The sequence below is a fragment of the Amblyomma mixtum genome, chromosome 2 (genome assembly GCF_055824585.1).
Source record: "Amblyomma mixtum isolate Tamu chromosome 2, ASM5582458v1, whole genome shotgun sequence".
NCBI classification, from domain to species: Eukaryota; Metazoa; Arthropoda; class Arachnida; order Ixodida; family Ixodidae; genus Amblyomma; species Amblyomma mixtum.
In genome coordinates, this window is record NC_143013.1 from 129,525,368 (window position 1) to 129,548,625 (window position 23,258).

Genomic DNA, 23,258 nt, shown 5'->3' on the forward strand with positions numbered 1-23,258 from the left:
CAAGGGCAGTCCAGATGCCTGCACAAACTGTCGTCGACCGGGTCGCAGATATGACGTCTGCCCCACCCCAAGACTGGTCTCTGCCCGCGGTGCGGGGACAAGCGTGACACGCAAGCTGTTCCTTCCTGCATCCCGATCTGCATTCTCTGTGGGGGCGAGCACCTCACGGGTACCGGCTCGTGCAAGGCAAGACATCCCACCCGAAACAACGCAGCCCACCGCCACAGAAGACTAAGCCCTTTAGCAAGAAGGACTTTCCCCCGCTGCAAACGACCCCCCCCCCCCCCTACCTCTACGTGGGCCTCCAAGGCCGCCAAGACTCCTACCCCGACCTCCCAGGACCAGGAAGCGCCTGCTTTGCGGGAAGAGGTAGGCAGCTCGAGGCAACCATCTCTACCTCCACCCCTGCTGTACCCCCACTCCGTCACCCCCATCCTCTCCACCCACCTCGCCACCTGTCCAACCTCCTACGAAAAAGAGGAGACCTGATGAGAAGCCACCCCAACCCACTTGGAAGCTATTCGCCGAAAACTTAGAAGCCAGGCCTCAGAGCGCATTGTAATAAGGGAGTAATTACTCATTGGCATCCACCCGAGCGCAGTCATACGGCTACAAAGGAAAGCTATACAGCTTTCTCAGAAACTTCGTAGTTAAAGAAAAATTCGTCCTGGTCCGGGGTTCGAACCCAGGACCACCGCTTCACCGGAGCAGTCGCTCTACCAATTGAGCTAACCAGGACGGCAAGCTTATGGTAGGGCGAGAGCGAATTGATCAATAACTCGAAGTGGGAACTGTGTTGGTCAAATGTTTAGGGGAATCCCCCAAGGTGGAGTACATTTGTAATAAGGGAGTAATTACTCATTGGCATCCACCCGAGCGCAGCCATACGGCTACAAAGGAAAGCTATACAGCTTTCTCAGAAACTTCGTAGTTAATGAAAAATTCGTCCTGGTCCGGGGTTCGAACCCAGGACCACCGCTTCACCGGAGCAGTCGCTCTACCAATTGAGCTAACCAGGACGGCAAGCTTATGGTAGGGCGAGAGCGAATTGATCAGTAACTCGAAGTGGGAACTGTGTTGGTCAAATGTTTAGGGGAATCCCCCAAGGTGGAGTAGATTTGTAATAAGGGAGTAATTACTCATTGGCATCCACCCGAGCACAGCCATACGGCTACAAAGGAAAGCTATACAGCTTTCTCAGAAACTTCGTAGTTAAAGAAAAATTCGTCCTGGTCCGGGGTTCGAACCCAGGACCACCGCTTCACCGGAGCAGTCGCTCTACCAATTGAGCTAACCAGGATTCTTTTTTTTATTACCGACTTGGCCGGGCAAACAAAACAAAAATACAATGACATGACAATAAAAGCACAGGTCAATTTCTAGCTAGTGCACGATGATAAAATGGGCTAAATGATTTTAGTTGGTCGAGGACAGGCAGCCACTCAGGCTGAGGAGCTTGCTGTCCGAAAACTTCCTGAGTATACATGATGCTCTCAATGAAATACTGATGAGCCGGATTCACAACAACATGTTCATGCCTGACATCCATTCGCGTACGCCATAGGCTGTGCATGCAGAGCAACATTAGCTGGACGCAAGGCACTTCACCTGGCTCTGCACATGGTAGGAAGCGTATTCCAAAAGGAGTCAGGGGGAAACCTTTTTTCAGTGTGCGCTTCAACACATCCTAAAGAAAAACAGCGTCATGACAGTCGAGAAAGATATGTTCTATAGTTTTCACTTTCTTGCAAATAAGACACTCTACTGACCAAGGTACAAAAAGGCCTTTGCTTTGCAACCATGGCTTCACTGGGAGGGTTCCAGTATGCAATTGAAAAAAGAAAGAACGCACTGAAGGCTTCACCGGCATTCTTTTGACTCTTTTTAGCACATCCCTTTCGGGAGCCAGAAGATATGCACTGCGATAAACAAGCACTGGCAGAAACACATCAAGCAGGTCCTTGTACATCTTTTTCCTTGTTACAATGGTTAGATATTCATCGGAAAATTTTGACCGAAGAGTACGGACTGCTGCAACAACTTCTTGCAAAAAAGCACTTAACCCACTCCGCCCTGCAGACATGGATGACACAACATAATCAGGCAGTGATTCTGACAATCGCACTTGTATAACAGTTCGCAGAAAATCATTATCTTGACGCAAGAAAAAGAATCTTGTGACTATCTGTCTCAGAAATAAATTTGATAACCCTAGCCCCCCGTTCCGCACCTTGTGCAACAGATTGCATCGGCTGGTACGTTCCCAAGTTGACGCCCAAATAAATGTTGCAAACACTCTGTGCAACCTTTGCACTGAAGTCCTTGGCAAAGTTAACGCTTGCAGAACGTAAAAAATCCTCGCTATTAAAAACATGTAGCACACCGTAGCTCTTGCAAACATGGAAAAGTTGTGACCGCCCCATTTGCCTGTCTGAGCTTTGACTCGTTCGGTTTCATGGGCCCAATATTCTTTGCTTTCTCTGTAGTTGGTTAGCGGCACGCCGAGGTACTTTCCTGGCGTGTCTACCCACTTCATTCGACAGAATACTTCTAGCGTGGCCTGCCACTTTCCATGCCAAAAACCAAAACATTTCTGCCAGCTTATCGCACAGCCACTTGCATCACAAAAATTTACGGCTTCTCTCACAACTTCTTGCACGCTTTCCTGGTCTCTGCAGAACACTGCTATATCATCTGCATATGCCAATACTTTCACTTAAGTATGACAAAAGGCGTAACCTCGAATGTTTTGCGTAGTTAACAGCTTTAAACAAAAGAGCTCCAGGTAAAGTGCAAAAAGCAGTGGAGAAAGAGGGCAACCCTGCCTCACTGATGACAAGACAGGAATACTATTACTCAGGCGGTTATTAATTATTGACCTTGATGTACAGCCATCATAAACCATTTTCACGCCATCAGTGATGATACATCCCACATTCACATGTTCCAAAAGCACGAACAAAATTTCATGCACAACTTTATCAAACGCCTTATGCAGGTCCAGTTGCATCATGGCGACACGACCCTCCGTTGCATCACAGCATTCAAGGACACTCCTAGCTACGTGTATGTTAGTAAAAATAGATCTGTCTTTTATGCCGCAGGTCTGGTGTGGGCCAACAAGGGTTTTAATTACTGTTTGGAGTCGTCCGGCTAGCACTTTCATATAAATTTTGTAGTCTACGTTAGTTAAGCTTATTGGGCGGTAACACTCAACTGACTGCAACCTACTCAGGTCGTCCGATTTTGGGATCAACACCACGTGGGAAGTTCAAAAAGACGGTGGAGTTAACTTTCTTTGGTAACGCTCGCTTATTACGCGCTGCAATGCTATTGCCATTTCTGTTTTCAAAGCCTTGTAAAGTGCGGCACCGAGGCCGTCCGGCCCAGGTGACTTGTTTAAGCTCAGCTGCTGTATTGCAGCTTCGATTTCTGCTGCGGTTATGGGCTCCTCAAGTACCTGCGCCAGGTCCTCCTCGACTCTTGGCATTAGCAACAGGAATGCAGTTTTGTAATGTTCAACATCAGGCGTTTTAAGGCTGAACAAGTTTTGGTAATATTCCAGAAACGCCCTTTCAATCACCTCAGATTCGGAAGTTACGTCATTGCGATAACAAATTTCCTTTATCTCTTTCGAAACTGCATACTGTTTTTCGTTACTGAGCGCCCTTTTTGTGGGCGTCTCCCCAAGCCAAAATCTTTCGCTGCGCGCCCTTATCACAGCACCTCGATATTTCGTTTCATCTATTAGTTCAAGCTTAGTTTTGGTCTCGTTTATTTCTTGTCTGTACAACCCCGGCTTGACGCCTTCCATGCTGAGCATGAAATCAAGGTCGGTACGAAGTTCATTTTCTTGCTGTTTTTCTTTACGCTTTAAAACACATGCTCTTTATATAGCGGCCACTTTCACGTCGCATTTAAATTGTTCCCATGTTTGTATAAAGTCTGTCTCTTTTTCGAACAAGCTTTTGACTGAGTCTTTTAGTTTCTTGCTAAACTCGTCATCCTCCAACAATGAGTCATTAAATTTCCATAATTCCCAACTAAACTTGACAGTCCTTTTCCTCTCCCCAAGTGTGATCACGACTAAAGAATGATCACTGAAGCTGACGTGCACAGTCTGGTACTGGGAACACAAGGGCACAACCTATGAAGAAACATAAATTCTGTTCAGCCTTGCGTGACTAACGCCTTAGAAATGCGTGTACTGTGCTTGTTCTGAACCTTGCATTATGATGCCAATGTCTTCCAATTCTGCCTCATTAATCATCTCAGACAGCAGCTCGGCACTCGTGTCCTGCAGGGTTTTGTTCGTTGTTCTGTCTTCAGGTCTACACACACAGTTAAAATCTCCAAGCAATAGTACACGCTTTTCTGTCAGCAGGAAAGGTTGAACACGGCGAAAAAAGGCATCTCGTTCGGGAATTCTATTAGGTGCATATACACACACAGCTCTCCACTCTACACCAGAAAAGTAAAAATCACATGCTACAATCCGGCCACTTTCACAGGAAAATACAGTTTCCACGGCGACTTTGCCGTTTCGAGTTAAAATCAGACACCCTCCCGACTTTCCTTCTGCATGGCACACGCAAACACTGAACTGTGCACGGTAAATTTCTGCCATCGCATCTGTCGACTCTTCGCTTTCAATTTTTGTCTCTTGAACAGCCAACAGATCGATTTCGTTTTCGAAGAACAAGAGACGTTTAAGCTGATTTTGCCTTCTTCGCGCAGAAAGACCTCTTACAATCTTCGCAACACACTATCTCTTTACCACTTGAATTGTCAAAGCCTAAAAAATAAATCAGAAGAAGTAGAAGCTGAATTAACTAAACTGAACTTTAATTTTGACCTTATTGCCTTCACTGAAACATGGTTTACCTCAAATGCAGATGTCAGCGAGTTTCCTGGTTACAAACCTATTTCAGTATTTCGAGATGGAAAGCGTGGTGGTGGTGTATCTTTATATGTGCAAAATTATTTGTGCTTTGAGGTCTTGTCGGATTATTCACTTGTTTGTACTGATTTTGAAACTGTCTGCATTGCTTTTCATAGAGTTGCTATTATGGTTGTGTATCGCCCCCCTCAAGGAAATTCTGACAATTTTTTTCGCTTCATTGATTGTTTTCTGAAGTTTGCAAACCAAAACAACTGGCGTATCATTGTGCTAGGTGACTTCAATATCAACTTTTTGGAGGATAACGCTCTGAAGATTAATTTAAATGAAATAATGCTGTCTAATGGTTGTGACAATACTATTGAATTGCCTACTCGCATATCCTTGCACTCTGAAACATTAATTGATTTGTGCTTTACTAATTTCCCACCTCAGAGTCGCATATCCGGTGTTTTTTCTTCTGGGATTAGTGATCACTTGCCTTTCTTTTCACTTTTTCCTGATACGACCAAATTGAACAAACCCGTTCACGCTCGTAGAGTTAATGATGAGAAGAGCATCTCAACATTTTGTCACTTGTTGTCTACAATTAATTGGGTAGATGTATATGGTGCAAATGACTCGTCCCGTGCTTATGATATATTTATTCAGAAGCTGCTTGAATGCTATTACGCTGCGTTCCCAACTCAAACTATAAAAAAACATAGAAAGGCTAGAAAAGAATGGATGACAGGAGCACTTTTGAAACAAATTAAAGAAAAGAACAAAATGTTCTCTCGTTTTTTGGAAACGCGATGCCCGGATAATTTAGTTAAGTTTAAGAAGTTTCGAAATAAATTAAACTCAAATCTAAAGAAAGCTAAATCTTTTTTCTATATTAATAAGTTTTCGTCAATCTTACACAATCCTAAATTACTTTGGCAAGGTATTAACGTTATTATAGGGAACAGGAAGAATTGTCTTCCCTCTGAGCTGAAAGTTAATGGGGTGAATTATGCTGGAGTTTCACTTGCCAATATGCTGAATGAACACTTTTTAGCTGCCGGAGCATACCGACCCTCTGCTAGCTGTCATTCAACTCGGACTGTAGACTCATACTTACCCTCTTGCAGTACTGAATCTATATTTTTGTCCCCTACTTCAGAGGATGAAGTTATTTCTATCATTAATTCTTTTAGGAACACCTGCTCACCTGGAGATGACGAAGTTGCTGCTTTTCCTATCAAATGTGCTGTAAATATTATTGCTGGCCCTCTTACGCATATTTGTAACAGAATGCTACTTTCTGGTGTATTCCCTAGCAAATTAAAAGTCGCACGAGTTACCGTTTTATTCAAAGGAGGCAACAAAAATGACCCAAATAATTACCGTCCCATTTCGGTATTGCCTTTGTTTTCGAAGTTAGCTGAGCGTGTACTCTATAGGCGACTAAACAATTTCTTACAAGCTAAACATCTTATCTGCCCCCAACAGTATGGCTTTCAGGCCGGTAAATCAACAGAATCTGCTCTGTTAGATATTAAGAACTCTATAATTAACAATTTAGAAACTAAGCTTTTTTCAGTTGGAATTTTTCTTGATCTGCGCAAAGCTTTCGATTCTGTGCAACATACAATACTGCTCCATAAATTAAAGACTTACGGGATCCGTGGAGTGGCAAATTCACTTTTGGAAAGTTATCTAACTGCACGGATACAGTACACTCAGATTCATGATGTAAAATCCAGTTTTGGTATGATAAAATTCGGTGTCCCTCAGGGTTCAATTTTGGGACCACTTTTATTTATTCTCTATATTAATGACATTGTAAACATTCCATTAACTCCTAATATCATGATGTATGCCGACGATACTAATGTCTTTTTTTCCGGCTCCAGTCTCCAAGTAATTGAACACCAATGTAATGCCTGGCTTGAGGAGTTAGCGGTTTGGCTCTATGTTAATAAACTTCAATTAAACGTAAACAAAACAAAGTTTATGCTCTTCCATCCAAAAAACAAACCATTAGATCATCACATCAAACTATTTTTTAATGACTTTAACATCGAGCAAGTTCATAGTTGTCGGTTCCTTGGTGTGTTTTTTCGTAGCGATTTGGGTTGGACTGATCATATAAACTACATTAGACTAAAAATGGCCAGATCTATTTATGTTATTTATCGTGTTAGACATCTCCTCCCACTACAAGTTAAAAAACAGCTATATTTTGCCCTTGTTCATTCTCACCTGGTGTATTGCAACCTAGTGTGGGGTACATGCAACAAAACTGATTCATACAAATTGCTTTCTCTCCAGAAAAGAGCTCTACGTTTATTAAGTTCAAGTTCATCTGTTGAAACAAATCTTTTCGAAACATTTCATGTTCGCAATTTCTTTCATTCATACAATTTTAGTTTGGCTCTTCATATTTTTTATAAAGTCAAGCATGACTTTAGCTCTTTTTCTAACACTTATAATTCAAGAAACGTTGCGTATGGTCTACGTTCCGTTGCCCTATCTACTGCAAGACCCAGAACAAATTATGGTAAACAAACAACCGATTATCAAATTATAACATTGTGTAATACCTACCAGTCTCTTATTCAGATTGCTTTAGAAAGTTATAGTGTGTCTGTAATCAAGAAAAAACTGACGATTCTTTTCTCGCCCGGTTAAATTTCAGCTAATTCTGTATACTTAGTTGTTTTTTTTTAGTGTGTGTTTGTGTTCTGCTTTTTTTTTTAAATGTGCATATTATGAAATGTTTTGTTTATTGTTAATTGATATTTATTATTGTCTATCATTAACTATTTTCTAATGTGATCATGTTTGCTCATTGTTTTTTTTATCTCATGTCCATTCGGCCCCCGTTTCCATGATGTGTGATCGGGGTGTAGGCCTTGTCAGGAGGCATGCTTGGTCTACCTCCTTTAGCCTCACCTCGAGGGCATATTGTATATAATATGGCCAAATAAACCTACTACCTACCTACCTACTACCTACCTACCTACGTTCAGTGTGGCAATACGCAAGCTAGATGTTAGTTGAGACGCCATCTAAATGGTTGGGATTCGCCGCTCTCGAAGTGACATCGGTTTGCAGCCCACCTCATCAAAAATCCTTCCAGCTTGCAAAGTACGGCGGTGTCAGCACTGAACCCGATCGAAGACCGGGTTACCAACACGGAGACCCAGCAAGGCACCTCCGCTAAGGCGGAGGGGCAGCCGATGAAGTCCTACGATCAGGAGGGACGTTCGGCTTGGGCTTGTAGGCCGCACGTCGAACAGGAGGCGCTTTGGGAAGAGGCTCCAGGTCATGGTCCGTCACGTCGTAGTTCGTCGCCTTGTCATCAGCTTCGTCGTGCGTCCTCTTCGCTGGCAAAGTTGACGCCGCGGGCATCTCCGTGTCAATGTCCTTCTCGTCGGTCGGTTCCAAAACCGTCTCAGGTGCACCTACCGAAGCATCATCTGCTTTTCCCGCCTCCGCCTCAGTTCTGGTTTTAGGCACAGATGGTTCTGCTGAGTTGGCAGCCTCATGTTCCGTGGGAAGCACTGCTTTTTCTGAGGCTATGCTTTTCGGTACTGCTTCTTCCCGACTCTTACGGGTCGCCTCTACCGCGTCGACTTCGTCCATAATATGCTCCTCTGTAGTATCCCTACGACCAGGACCAGCTACGGTAGCATATGTTCGCACGCACTGGGCGTCGTCATGGCCGAAGCACAACAGAGCCCGCAACGTGGCACACGGCACTCCCGACGTATGTGTCCGGTGCCGCGGCACCGGAGGCAGAGCGGAGCTCTGCCAGGAACGTGGACGAGTGCGACGTCCTCTCCAACACGCAACTGGTGCGGTAAGTCCTCGATGGTGACGCCCACCTTCTGCTTCAATGTCACTGAGCGTGTAGTAGACGACTTGTCGACGCAGCCTTTGACTCTCCACTTGTCCCGAGCTATGTCGGTCACTTTTCCAAAAGCCGCCAGAGCTGCCTTCACGTCGTCGTCTTGCACGCCGTGTAGCAGCCAGAACAGCTTCAGCCTGACGCCCTGGTTGCGTGGGTCAATGACCACACAGCGGTGGTCCTTGACGTTGAACGCCTCCGCCTGTAGCATTTTGTTTTTTCCTTCTTCATTGCAGAATGTCACGGCCCAAACATGATTCATCTGATATGCCCCGAGGGCAACCACTTCCGGCAGCAATGACAGACGCTCAAGAGCGTCACGAAAGTTTTCAACACGGTATGGCCTGGCTTGGACGTCGCCATGCAAAAAAACAGTATGCAAAACGCTCGAACCTGTTGGCAAATGCGGCAAAATCAGCTGGTAGTCCTCGTTCGGTTTGATCGTACTCCTGATACCGCGGCCCGGCTGGGCCGCTGAATCCGCTCCTTGGGAGCCCATGATACACACGTCCGTCACGCTCGGTGGCCGGAAGTAGAATCGAGCTAACCAGGACGGCAAGCTTATGGTAGGGCGAGAGCGAATTGATCAATAATTCGAAGTGGGAACTGTGTTGGTCAATTGTTTAGGGGAATCCCCCAAGGTGGAGTAGATTTGTAATAAGGGAGTAATTACTCATTGGCATCCACCCGAGTGCAGCCATACGGCTACAAAGGAAAGCTATACAGCTTTGTCAGAAACTTAGTAGTTAAAGAAAAATTCGTCCTGGTACGGGGTTCGAACCCAGGACCAGAGATTCCCCTAAACATTTGACCAACACAGTTCCCACTTCGAGATATTGATCAATTCGCTCTCGCCCTACCATAAGCTTGCCGTCCTGGTTAGCTCAATTACTAGAGCGACTGCTCCGGTGAAGCGGTGGTCCTGGGTTCGAACCCCGGACCAGGACGAATTTTTCTTTAACTACGAAGTTTCTGAGAAAGCTGTATAGCTTTCCTTTGTAGCCGTATGGCTGCGCTCGGGTGGATGCCAATGAGTAATTACTCCCTTATTACAAATCTACTCCACCTTGGGGGATTCCCCTACACATTTGACCAACACAGTTCCCACTTCGAGTTATTGATCAATTCGCTCCCGCCCTACCATAAGCTTGCCGTCCTGGTTAGCTCAATTGGTAGAGCGACTGCTCCGGTGAAGCGGTGGTCCTGGGTTCGAACCCCGGACCAGGACGAATTTTTCTTTAACTACGAAGTTTCTGAGAAAGCTGTATAGCTTTCCTTTGTAGCCGTATGGCTGCGCTCGGGTGGATGCCAATGAGTAATTACTCCCTTATTACAAATCTACTCCACCTTGGGGGATTCCAACATTTGACCAATGCAGAGCGCATTACTGCACAGGTCACTGCACAGTGCCAAATTTTGATTGACGCTATCCTTACCCGTTTAACGGATACTGTCATCACTAGCACCATGACCAAGGTAGAGAAGCGTTTACCTCACCTTATTCCTAGACTCTCACCAGCCTCTCCTTCCACCGTGCAATCCCCCACACCCCTCCTTCGCCCCTCCACTCTACAGCATGGCTCCTAGCTCCGACGGACCATAATTCGTTACAGAATCTTCAATGGAACTGCAGGGGCTTTCGGCGTAAGGGCTGTCCTCTGCAGCAAATTATCGCTACTTCCTCATCCCCACCGGACATCATCGCAATTCAGGACGCAAACGTTTGTAAACAACTTCCAGGATATGCTCTGATCCCCTCGGACTCTACTGATCTTCCTCGGGTGGTCACATACGTTTGTAACTCTTTGCATTACATGGAACACACAATTACCACTCCTATAGCTCACACACCACTCCTATCGCTCACATTACAGATTGCCGGTGACTTCAACTGCGCCCACGTGAACTGGGGCTATCGGCGCACCAACCACAGAGGCACAGTTCTCCGTAATGAAATGATGGTGCTCCACTTGACCATTTTGAATGACCTTAGCCTGCCTACGCGGGTTGGTAACAGTATTAGTACCGATACCAGCCCAGATCTCACGCTTGAAAGAAATGTGGCCCACCTGCAGTGGGAAAGGACGCAAACCACACTAGGCAGCGACCACCACCTAATTCGCATAACACTAAACTATCGCCGCCCTCAGCGCAAATTTACCCTTAGACACACTAATTGGGACCTGCTCCAAAAATTTCACCAAGAACATGTACAGTCAACACAGCTAGCCTTCGACCTAGACACCTGGACTACTCAGTTACAGGAGGACATTCGCCAACATACCCAAACGCTAGACACTACCCCACACACCCCCGTAATTGACATTTAACTCGCGCACCTCCTTCAAGCTCAAGAACGCACAACACCAAGGTGGAAAAGTCAGAAACATAATAGGTTTGGTTTGGTTTATGGGTTTTAACGTCCCAAAGCGACTAAGGCTATGAGAGGCGCCGTAGTGGACGGCTCCGGAAATTTCGATCACTTGGGGTTCTTTAACGTGCACGGACATCGCACAGTACACGGGCCTCTAGGATTTCTCCTCCAAAGAAATTCAGCCTCCGCGGCCGGTATCGAACCCGCGTCTTTCGGGTCAGCAGCCGAGGACCATAACCACTGAGCCACCGCGGCGGCGAGAGACATAATAGGAAACTAAATCTAAAACTCAAACTCGCAAAGCTTCAGACCCAAATACAACACCACAGTGCCACTCTTTGCAACGCTAACTGGAGTCAGATTTGTGGCAGCCTCCACGGCAATCTCTCCACAACCCGTGCTTGGCACCTCTTACGCCACATGCTAGACCCCCCTGCAATCTAAAACCCAGACACGCCTTAGCATTGGCCGCCTTACTCATAACCACAACAAGGACATTAACGCCTTCCTCGCGCAGGTGAAATCAACATATACGCCCCCAGGTGACCCTTGCAAGCACCCCGAGTACACGGGTCCTCCTCCACCCCAGCTTGACGCCCCTATTACAGAGGGAGAATTTCGGACAGTGCTTTTAAAATTACGCAATAGCGCAACCGGGGAAGATCAAATTACCAGTGCTGCCATCCGACACCTTGACGATGCCTCCATATCTCATCTAGTCACCCACTTTAACGAGTGCTGGAAATCAGGTACCCTCCCTGTCACCTGGAAGCATGGAAAAATCATCTTTATTCCTAAACCCCACAAACCCATCAAAACAGAGAATATCCGACCAATTTCTCTCACATCTTTTCTCAGCGAGGCCTTCGAACGGCATTATATCTATTATTGAAAATATCAAGATGTAATCTTCTGCGGGTGCTGGTGATATCACCCCCAAGTTCCTAAAACATACTTGCCATGCTTCCGCAGCGTATCTGTCAAAACTGTTTGCACAATCACTTTCCACAGGTAGCATACCCAGTGATTGGAAGGTGCGGAAGGTTCTTCAAATGAGATAACAGAATCACCGCTTAATTACCGTCCGATCTCTTTAACAAGTGTGCCATGCAAAATCATGGAACATGTTATTTCTTCTCGTATAATGAACTTTCTTGACTCTATAAATTTTTTTCAACCTGCTCAACACAGCTTCCGTAAGAACCTATTCTGCGATACACAATTGGCTATTTTCATCCATGACCTGCATGTGAACCTTGACTGTAACCTCCAAACTGACGCAATATTCCTCGACTTCGCGAAAGCATTTGACAAAGTACCCCACAAACGCATACTACTAAAACTTTCCTGGTTAAACCTTCATCGATATTACAGTGGATAAGCGAATTCCTGGCTAACCGCACCCAGTTTGTTTACGTTAATAATCAAGCCTCTAGCTCTGTTCCGGTAACATCAGGTGTCCCGCAAGGATCAGTCCTTGGTCCGCTATTATTTTTAATATACATTAAAGACCTTCCAACGCATGTCTCTTGTAACGTCCGTATTTTTGCCGATGACTGTGTTATCGATAACACTATCAACAACACCTCTGATCAGTTCGCCCTCCAGAATGACTTAATGAGCGTACAGGACTGGTGTAACAAATGGCTCATGGAACTAAACCCCAATAAATGCAAACTCGTGTCATTTTACCGAAAACGTAATCCTGCCCTCTTCTCCTATAAAATCTCGCACGTCACGGTAGAATTAGCTAAGACTTACAAATACCTCGGAGTAACATTGTCCAATGATCTAACCTGGAGCGCGCATGTCACTAAAATCATATCCGCTAACAGAAGCCTTGGATTCTTAAAACGACATCTACGTCATGCGCCACAAAACCTAAAATTACTTGCCTACAAATCACTTGTCCGTTATAAATTAGAATATGCCTTTGCTATTTGGAGCCCTAACCAAAATGATCTAATAAATTCCCTAGAATCAGTACAAAATCGAGCCACAAGATTCATACGTACATTGGTGCTATTCATATAATGTCAGTATATCATCACTAAAAGCAGAGGCAGGCTTAACATCCCTGGCTTGTAGGCGTCGTATTACTAGTATGTGCTTGTTTCACAAATTTTATTTCAGCTCACTTCGTCGTCCGCCCTACATAAATCCTCCGGCACGCATTTGAAATCAGGTGAAATTTCCCTCCGCACTGGTCATCCTCTTCAAGTAGCCCGGCCATGTACGCGTACAACTACATTTGCATCATCATTCTTTCCACGCTCAGCCAAGGACTGGAACAGCCTTCCACACGACATCGCCGCAATCACCTGCCCATCAACATTTGCGAACTGTACAGCAGCTACCTTTAACAGCGAATAGTATTTGTACCTTACGTTTTTTCTTTGTTTATTCAATCTGATTTTTCAATGTAACCCACCCCTTATGTAATGCCCCCAATCCTGGGGGCCTTTAAGGTAATAAAGTGAAATGAAGTGAAGAGAAACCCATAATGCTTGCCCGACTAACCACGTACATGGAAGACAACCACCTTTTCCCGCACAGCATGGTGGGCTTTCATGCTCATCTATCAGCACAGGATGTCCTACTACAAATTACACATGACGTGCTTGATGACAAGATCTCCCACCCCACTAGAGCTATTCTGGCAGTTGATCTCACATCGCATTATTTTCTTTATTTTCCTCTTTATTAAATTACGCGTTTTCTGTATGGGCAACAACAACAGCTGGAAACATTAGCAAACTTACTGTCTTGCAAAAAAGGGCTTTACGCCTCGCCTGTAAAGTTCCATATCGCTTCCACACAGCAGGCCTATTCAAGAAGTACCACATAATACAAGTTTCATCGATGAACGATCACAGACTGTGCCGCCTATATAAACTCAGTTTAATAAAAAATAATGATGCCATCACTAGTCTAGCAAGGCTAGAGAAAAACATTTCTGCTTATAATGTGCGCCATCCTGAGATGTGGTATGTTCCAAAATGCAGAACCAATTATGGAAATCAAATGATAAAATTTAAATTGCCTACACTTCTGAATCACATGATAAAGGATGCTAACATTGACATATCAGATATAACACCAAAAGAACTGCGTTTATTGTTTGTATAATGTTGTGATATGATTTTCTAGTTCTTCTTGCCTGTTTTATACTAACTTTTTCAACGATGTTGCCATATCCGACTGTGTTCTCTTGCCGCACGCTTCTGTCCTACCCCGTGTGTTGGGGGGTCAGGGCTTTTCAAGCTGTTCACGCAGCTTTTCTCCTGTCCTCCTCGCAGCATCTTTTTGTTGTGGAATAAATTTCAATTTCAATTTCAATTTCAAAGTATTTGACAGGGATTCGACACGATGTCATTTTGCGAGACCTGCAGGTTCTATAGGTAGGCTCTAATACCTACAACTACGTTCGCGCCTTTCTCTCGGGCCGCACTGCCTCCCTGCACATACAGTGTCTGTCCTGAAAGTAATGTAGATGAGCTGAGCACACCACCTTATACACTCGGCGAGCTTGGAACCCCTCAAGGTGCCAAGGGAGAAAACCAGCCAGAAAAGACGAAAACACGAGAAGAGAACGACACAGGACAACGGCTGGACTAACAACTGAATTTTTCATTGAGTACAGACCGCCAGGTAATCATCACCCATGCGCCAAGGCAAACACTCAAACATGATCACTCATATAATCAAATTGTTTTGTCGTCAACGCTATCGGTGGTGAAATGACGCAAACATCACCATGTTTGGCAATCTGACAATCTGAAAGACCTCAAAGACTTCAAGAGCCTTCCGTGTTTTTCCGTAGCCTAGGATGGTGACATCTGCGAAGCGTGGGGAACATTTGCCGGGACATCTATTACAGTGGATTACCATCTTCATCAGCACCGACTTTTGTTCTGTGTTTGCGCAACCTCTCGTTAACACAGTCCCCCGTCTGACCTATGTAAAATTTTCCACAGGTCAGCGGGATCTTGTAGATCACTTCGGTCCTGCACTTTGGGTACACAGTTCTATGTTTGGTCGTGCAACGCTTCTTATTTCCGGCAGGCATAATTCGTGCACAAAGACCTGAAAGCTTAACTGGCGCAGAAAAAACCAAATTGACCCCTTGGCGCTCGGCGACTTTCTTAACATTGAGCGCCACTTTGCAAATAACGCATGACTTGGTGTCACAAAATTCGGCGCATTTTTGAAAGCGACAAAGAAGCAAAACAGCGCCGCGCGCACGGCGTCTCGCCGGCGCGAGCCGAACAGGGGAGAAGGAAACCCTCGCTGAGCGCCTAGCCTGTGTGCGTGGCTCCCTCTCCCCTCCACCACCTCTCACCGACACGGCGTGCGCTGAGGGAATGAGTCATCCACGCCGATTTCTCTCGAACGTCCGAGTCGCTTCTACTGCTGACCGGGGGAAAAGGGGTTAGCCTTGCGTGCGCTAAGACATGCCCCCCTCCTCTGCACTCGGACGTCGGGGACGGCGCCATGCCAGAACTAGCCCAAACCTTCGAGATGGAACCCCCGACCTCTGACCAATGGGGACGCGCGGCCTGTGTGAAGAGGGAAGTGAGACCGCTCACCTGATACTGTGTGTATGTGCGCGCCTACTCTGGCGCGTAGAACAAACAGACATGGAAGCGAGCCTATAAAAAAAAGGACGTTGACCGCTATCAGATTAGTCCAAGCCGCCGTTATGCTTCGGAGAAGCGCGCCCGCTTGACTCCCGGGACCACACCACTCGGCCAGCCACGGACCAACGAGGCAGCGTGCGCCAGTCTGCGGGACGGCATCGTCGTGGACCTCTGGTCGTCGGACTGTCGCAGTGCCCGGTGAACAAATTGTTTTGTTTGATTGCCTCTCTAGTGTGTTAGTGCACTTTAGGTGCAATATTCCCTATGTATTGTATTCTCTCTCGAGTTTAACTTTGCACGAGTTGCATCGTTTTCACTTTGTATGTGTTTGTACTAGTGATTGTGAGATCCTCTGTATCGTCTCTTTGCTGTATAAACTTTGTTTTTTTTTGTGAACCTTTGGCTCCGACCCATTCCCTGGCTTGCGACCGGAGACAGCAAGGAACCAAACGACCAAAAACCTCTTGTCACTTGGTAGCTGGTCTCCGCTGAGCTTGCCACGCTGAGTCGAGGGCATCTCCTTAAGTCCGAGACCGCTGCCCCCACACGCGCTAAAGGTGTCTGGAAACTTCACACTTAAAATTGCGCGAAGTGTGGGTGACACTTGGGCTTTTTTCCTTTTATCAGTGGCATTATTGTTTCCCTTCTTGACCATGCCGTTCACCTCCTTTAATGCGGATTCAGCAACCGCTCTCCACATTTCTGCTGGGAAGCCTGCATCAGACAGACATTGGGCTTTCGTTGTGACACTGGTTGACACGGTGTGGCAACATTTTTTCACGGCGTTATGGAAACAAGCCTAGGCAATACCTCGCTTGACTAGTTTAGAGTGATTAGAGTCAAAGGGTAGGAGCCTTTTTTTGTTCTTGGTGGGTACTTGTTGTTAACCTTATCGGCAGAGGGCCATGTGTGCTGGATGTACTCACCAAGAAAAAAATTGGGGTAAAACCAATTGTAGATCTCTTCTTCCTAGTTCAGGCAACAATACATAAATTAAAATAAATTTAAGTGATCGAGCAGCCATGCTTTCTTCGATCTCGCATGTAATCACCCTATCCATTTCTCAAGCGTAACTAGCTGCGCCATCTTTCATATATGTTAGGCAACATCAGCTATGCCAGATCACCACTGTGGCTTAGCTTCACTGCAGACTTAAAATGGCTGTGAAAAAGGGTCGCAAAAAAGATGCGATATGCCTAGGATGCTAAAGGACGCAGCGTCACAAATAACCTCCAGCAATTTTTTTTTTGAAGCGAAAAGCTTCACTAGGCTAGTCAACACTGGGCCTGGCGTGCGCCGTGAACATGGAGGAAGGAAAGAACTCCATGGCCGTGAACAATTTTAGACACATCTGCACGTGCGCGACTTCGCCGCGTCACGTCACTGGGGACAACGTTTATAGATACTTTTTTAGTTCCATAACTCCTCCTCTGAAAGCGGGCGCCGCTTGTACCCGGGCGGTGAGAGGGCGCTGCAGTCGAGGCTTGCGCGTCGCCGACGCGCGCGCGGCTCCTGTCCTGCAGTTACTACATAGCCCTTGCTCGTGTTTTTCGCTGCCTTTTTTTGTCCATTTGTGTTCCTGTGCGCTCTGCGAACACGTGGTCCCCATCGTACACTCAGAACAACAGACCCTGCTGGCTGTGAAGCAGCTTTCGATCGAAGCGCGACGATGCCAACTTGCTTCGTGCCCGGCTGTACCTGTCAACGCGGTCCCTGCTGTTGCCACATTTGCGAAGTCCCACCTAGAAATTCCTTAAGCATTGTCTGATCCCGTGCAAGGGATTGATTTCGCACAGATTGTGGAAAAGAGCTCGTCGATACAGCTTCCGAGAAACTGGAGAATGGCGGCCCTTGAGGAGGAGGCGGGAAAATACAAAGAGGTTGTCCTTTACGACGCCGGGATGAAGGAAGGCGTTTACACCATTCTGAAAAGTGTCGCATTTCGTGAGGACCTGACCTATGCTGCCCAAGCAAATGGAAGGCTGTTGGACAAGTGGGATACTGACATTCAGGTTTTTTTTCTGTGAAAGATGTAGAGGCAATTTTGCAGATCGTGCACACAAAGCAATTTTGCCGCGGTTGCTCTGACTTCGATGTCGCCAGCTGCAGTAGCGTGGCCCAAAATGCTAGAAGTACGCTCTATCACAAAGACTGCGCTGCTTTGACAAGTGCAGACAAAGAAATATGTGCTATGTGCACCAGCTTGGCAAAATGTTTGAAGCGGAGGGCATCATCGACACGACCGAAGTAAAAGGTGCCTGTGGCAGTAAGTGTGCTGAGAAAGCGGCTGATCCGTGCCACTGCATCACGAGGACGAAACGATGTACCATTCCAAAAAGATGTTTGCCTGTGTAAGCGCAGTAGAGGGCACTATAAAACAGGCTAGAAAGGACGAGTTGTTCGGTGACCTGTTTTGGAACGTGCTGGGTTCTCTTGTAAAAAAAAAGGCACGAATGGTGTTGGTTGACCACAGCATGCTGAGGCGTTCACAGCTCATTTAATTTACTTTTATTTAGTGACGCGCATGCACTTCTTTGCGCAAGCAAAGTGCTTGGAAAATAGCACCGTCGTTAGAGCTCAAAGCGAGCGAAAGAAGGCGAAGCTTGTCTGACAAATTAGTTCACAGCAAATTTGTCAACAACGATGTTTAGTTGGTTTGCGAATAACATTTTTCTATTTAAATGCCAAGGGCCTTGAGTTACTCTTGCGTTTCGCCGACACCGGTACCGAACTCGCGGCTTTCGGGAAAGCAGCCGTAGCCACCGAGACAGCGGCGGGTTTTATTTGCGCCAGTATTGCTGTAATAAAACGTAAAAGTAACTTCGCGCTAAATGCGTAACACAACAGCCAGTCGCGAAAAACTGGTTCGGCGCATAATCCGAATCTATGGAAGTACCAAGGTTCATCTCACGAGAAGCAGAATCGAAGCATGCATTTCGTCATTGCCCGTACAAAACAGCCGCTCGTGACACTGCTCAGAATACCACTCTTAAGTTCGAAAACGCGCTAAGCACACATATGTTATGTAATACCTCCGGGCAAGAGCCGCAAACAAACAACAGCAGTCGCGCAGCGCTGATTCGAATGCGAGTGCTCGTGCAAAACGCTGCACGCTAGCAGACGACTCTCGCTCTCCTAACTCAACCCGCGATTGCAGCGCCGCGGTGGCGGGGACGGCGACAGGCCGCCTGCTCCCTACGGGCGCTGCGAGGAGTTATGGAACTAAAAAAGTATCTATAAACGTTGACTGGGGAGGCGCAGGTGGTCGGCGGAGCCGCCGCCGAGCGCGGCTCCGTCGGTCGACCTTCGCCGTCGTTCGCGCGCGTCATTCGTTGATGCGTTTTGCGGAAGCTGAGTTATTCGCAGTAACAATTTGAATTTCCGCGTCTTCGCGCCTTTCCCTCTCCTCTCGTCACTTTCTGCACGCTTAAATGTCGGGCCGCCGGATCCACGCACTCGGCCCCTCTGCCGACCGCCGACGCGCGCGGGAATTCCCCAGGGGGCGGAGCGAACGCCTCCTAAACTGGTTTGGCGTCGACGGCGCTGGCGCGGCCAACCAATGATGGCATTCCGCTGCTGACGTAAAGAGCGCTACGTGACGCAATTCGCGCGAATTCGGCCGAAAGCTAGGCACCGCTGGTCACTGCGAGCCGCGGAAGCGGGAGTTCTTAAAATTGTATTGCAAATTATCGCCTCGCTTTTGACGTCTTGTGCGTGGCATGAACGCTTAGTTGCGTGTACTCTACATAATGCAAGCATTTTATAGCTAACCTCAACCACCCCTTTCTGGGACACATTAAGTTGCATCCGATTATAGCTGCCTTCCATGCAGGATCCCACATTGGAGCTAAGTGCCTTTTACCGCATTCCTTGCACTTGACTCCTTTGCTCCGAGATTGTTTCGCAGTGTGTCCTCTTAGAGGACAGCAGAAGCGTCGACCAGACTGACAAAGTGCCCTTTTCTTCAAGAGAAAACGCACCCTTTAGTCGCATGATTCTTGGCAGCACAAAATGCACAGGGCTTATTATCTTTCAAATTACTTTCGAAAGAAAGCAAATCCACTGGCGCCTTCGAAACTTGTCGTGTCCGGTCGCTGTGTTGAATGCAGCGAAAGACGCACACGGTACTTTAAGACTTCGTTTATTTAAAGCCGATGAGGGTGCGACCAGCGTCGACCGAGGCAGGAGCCGAACTGGCCGCCCGAAGAAAGGAGGGAGCGGAGAAGCGTCCACGGGAGGGAGTGGCTTCCCAGAACAGGAGGAGGATGCGGGGGCGCACCATGGGGGGGCATCTGGCGACAGCGTGCGACGAGGGGCAAGTAGTCGTTAGGAGGAGGATGCGAGTGGTCGTTAGGAGGAGGATGCGAGTGGTCGTTAGGAGGAGGACGCGGGGGCGCACACACACAAAAGAAATAAGGGGACACAACACTTCCTTCCCCCTTAGAAAGTTGCCTGGTATCGTGCAGGGGGTCGGCGCTCACGCGTGGAGGCGCGCTGGCTTTGTGCGCTCGGGGGAGAAACACTTGTAGGCTGGCTGTTGTTCGCTGTGTCTCCTAGGTCTGTCCTGGGCGAAGTCTCTTCTTCCGGGAAGAGGTGCCAGGCTATGTGGGAAGATGGTGCACGTGCCCTCTCCGCTGGCGGACAGCTCTCAGACGGCGTCGTAAATCTACGCAGCTGGTTGAGATGTCGGCGTGCTACTGTGCCATGTATGTTGACGAGCCAAGAGCGCAGGCCTATGCGTCTGACAATTGTAGCTTCCTCCCAGCGTGGCTTTTTCAGAAACTGTCGGGCGAGGACGCGCTGCCCCTCGTTAAGCGTGCCGCAGCGCGGAATTGCTTTTTCTTCCCGGAACGTCTCTGCCTTTGGCTCGGGGAGGATGGCTGTGAGCTGGGTTCGCATTTCACGCTCGAACATCATTTTCGAGGGGGTCTCGCCTGTTGTGCTCTGAACCGTCGTGTGCTGCTTGAAGAGAAAGCGCGCAAGGCGGCGCTGCAGCGAGCCTGTCTGATCTCTTTCAAGGGCGCGTTTTAGCTCGGCTACGTAGCGCTCGGCTTGTCCGTTTGTCGCTGGGTGGTAGGGGGCCGATGTAACTGATGAGATCCCGTTGTCGCGATAAAACTTGAGGATCTCCGCAGACACAAACGGTGTTCCGTTGTCCGACACTACCTTGCGCGGCAGGCCGAACGTTGCAAATAGTGATCGGAGGTTGTCAATGACTGCTGCCGAAGTCGTCTGTCCCATTTGCCTTATCTCAAGCCACTTTGTGTAGGCATCTACGACCACAAGGAAAGTGCAGCCCTCAATTGGTCCTGCAAAATCAATGTGCAGTGTGTGCCATGGTGTGTCTGGCTTTTCCCATTCTGGGACAGGAGCTTTCGGCGGGGCGCTCCGGCTGCTCTGGCAAGGCTTGCATTCTCGCACCACTGTTTCGATGTCGTTGTCAATGCCAGGCCACCACATGTAGCTTCTGGCACACTTTTTCATTGCAACGATGCCCCGATGTCCGGCGTGGATGAGAGACATAGCTTGTGCGCGTAGTTCTCTCGGCATCACAACTCGGGACCCAAATATGATGCAGCCGCGATGGGTGCTCAACTCTGTAGCTCGCCTGCGGTAAGCGTCGAAGTTGTCCCCTTTGAGTTTATGCACGTTGCCTTGTTGAACAGCTGTGTAAACTAGCCGGAGAGCTGCGCACTTCTGCGTAGATGCTGCAACTGTGCCTGCTGTAAGCGGAGGTTCTGGCAGTGCTTCGAACATCAGAACGTCTCCTGGTGGAAATGGTTCGTCAACAGTTGCGTCTAGTGGCAGACGGCTTAGCGCATCGGCGTTTTGATGTTTACTCCCATTGCGGTAGACCAGAGCGTAGTCGTACGCTGAGAGTTTGATGCACCAACGTGTCATTCGCGGAGACAAAGTTGGTGGCATAGGCCTTTGTGGTCCCAGAATGCCCAATAGCGGTCGGTGATCGGTTATAAAGGTCACCTTCCGGCCGGCAATGTACTGGTGAAAATGTGTCGCCGCGTAGACGATGGCTAGCCCTTCTTTGTCAAGTTGCGCGTAGTTGCGTTCTGCATGCGACAACGTACGTGAGGCGAAGGCGATGGGAGCTTCCCTTCCTTGCTCGTCAGTTTGCGATAGAACCGCGCCGACTCCGTACGGTGATGCGTCGCAAGCCAAAAGCAGAGGCTTCCTTTCGTCGTAGTGGCGGAGGACTGTACATCTTCGAATCAGGTCTTTCAGGGCATCGAATGACTGCTGATGGCGTGGCGACCATGTCCATGTCACATCTTTCCGAAGGAGTTGGTATAAGTCGTTGGCCACGGTAGCTCTTTGTTCCAAGAACCGGTCGTAGAACGTCAAGAGTCCGAGAAAAGCCTGTAGCTCCTGCTTGTTTGTTGGAGCTCGTGCTTCTGTGATCGCTCGCACTTTGTCCTCGGTAGGGTGAATGCCTTCCGCATCAATTCGGTGTCCCAGAAATTGCACCTCTGGCACCGCAAAACAGCACTTCGATTTGCTTATGCACAAATTAGCGTTTGCTAGCCTTTCGAGAACGAGCTCTAGGCGCACTGCATGCTCTTCAGTGGAAGTTCCACTGATGATGACATCGTCAAGGTAGACACAAACTCCTGGGATGCCCTGAAGCACTGTCTCCATGAATTTTTGAAATATGGCCGGGGCTGCAGCTACGCCAAAAGGCAGTCGCTTGACTCTGTACAAGCCTTTCAGTGTGTTAATTGCCAATAATTCAGCAGTTGACTCGCTCACCTTCAGCTGCTGATACGCCTGGGTGAGGTCCAATGTGCTGAAGACTCTTGCGCCACGTAGTACACTGAATACTTCTTCATGTGTCGGTAGCGGGTAAGAGGACGCTTTAGTCGCAAGATTGACGGTGCTCCGGTAGTCTCCGCAGAGGCGTATGGTTCCGTTCTTCTTGCGAACTACGACAAGTGGTGTGGCCCATTCTGAATGCTGCGTCGGCTCGATGACACCTTGCTGCTCCAGTTTGTCCAACTCTTTTTCAACTGAAGCTCGGAGAGCAAACGGCACCGGCCTGGCCTTCAGAAATTTGGGTTGCGCGTTGTCCAACAACTCCAGTGTGACCGCGGGCCCTTCGTTTCCTGGAATCTCTTCCGAGAATACTCTTTCGTATTTCTCTTGCAGTTGCTCAACCATGTTCTGGCTCGGCGTCTGGTGTATGCCGCATATCATCACGCCTAGTGGAGAAAACCAGTTTCTCCCTAGAAGGCTTGATCCTGTGCCCTTCACAACAAGCAGAGGTAGCGTATGGGTCTGGCCGTTGTAGTTAACCTGCACGTTGGCAGAGCCCAATAGTGGCAGATTCTGTCCTGACCACGTTCGCAGGTGCGTGTCGTCTTGTTGCAGGGCGGGTGCGTCAGATGGCCATGAAGTTCGGAACGTGTCCTCACTGATCAGAGTACAGGCTGCGCCGGAGTCCACCTCGAACTT

At 47.8% G+C, this 23,258-nt stretch overlaps 1 pseudogene; it reads left to right on the top strand.

Annotated features, from left to right (window-relative positions):
• The window catches only part of LOC149360891 (uncharacterized), a 52,408-nt pseudogene that overhangs the window by 410 nt on the left and 28,740 nt on the right, over positions 1–23,258 (top strand).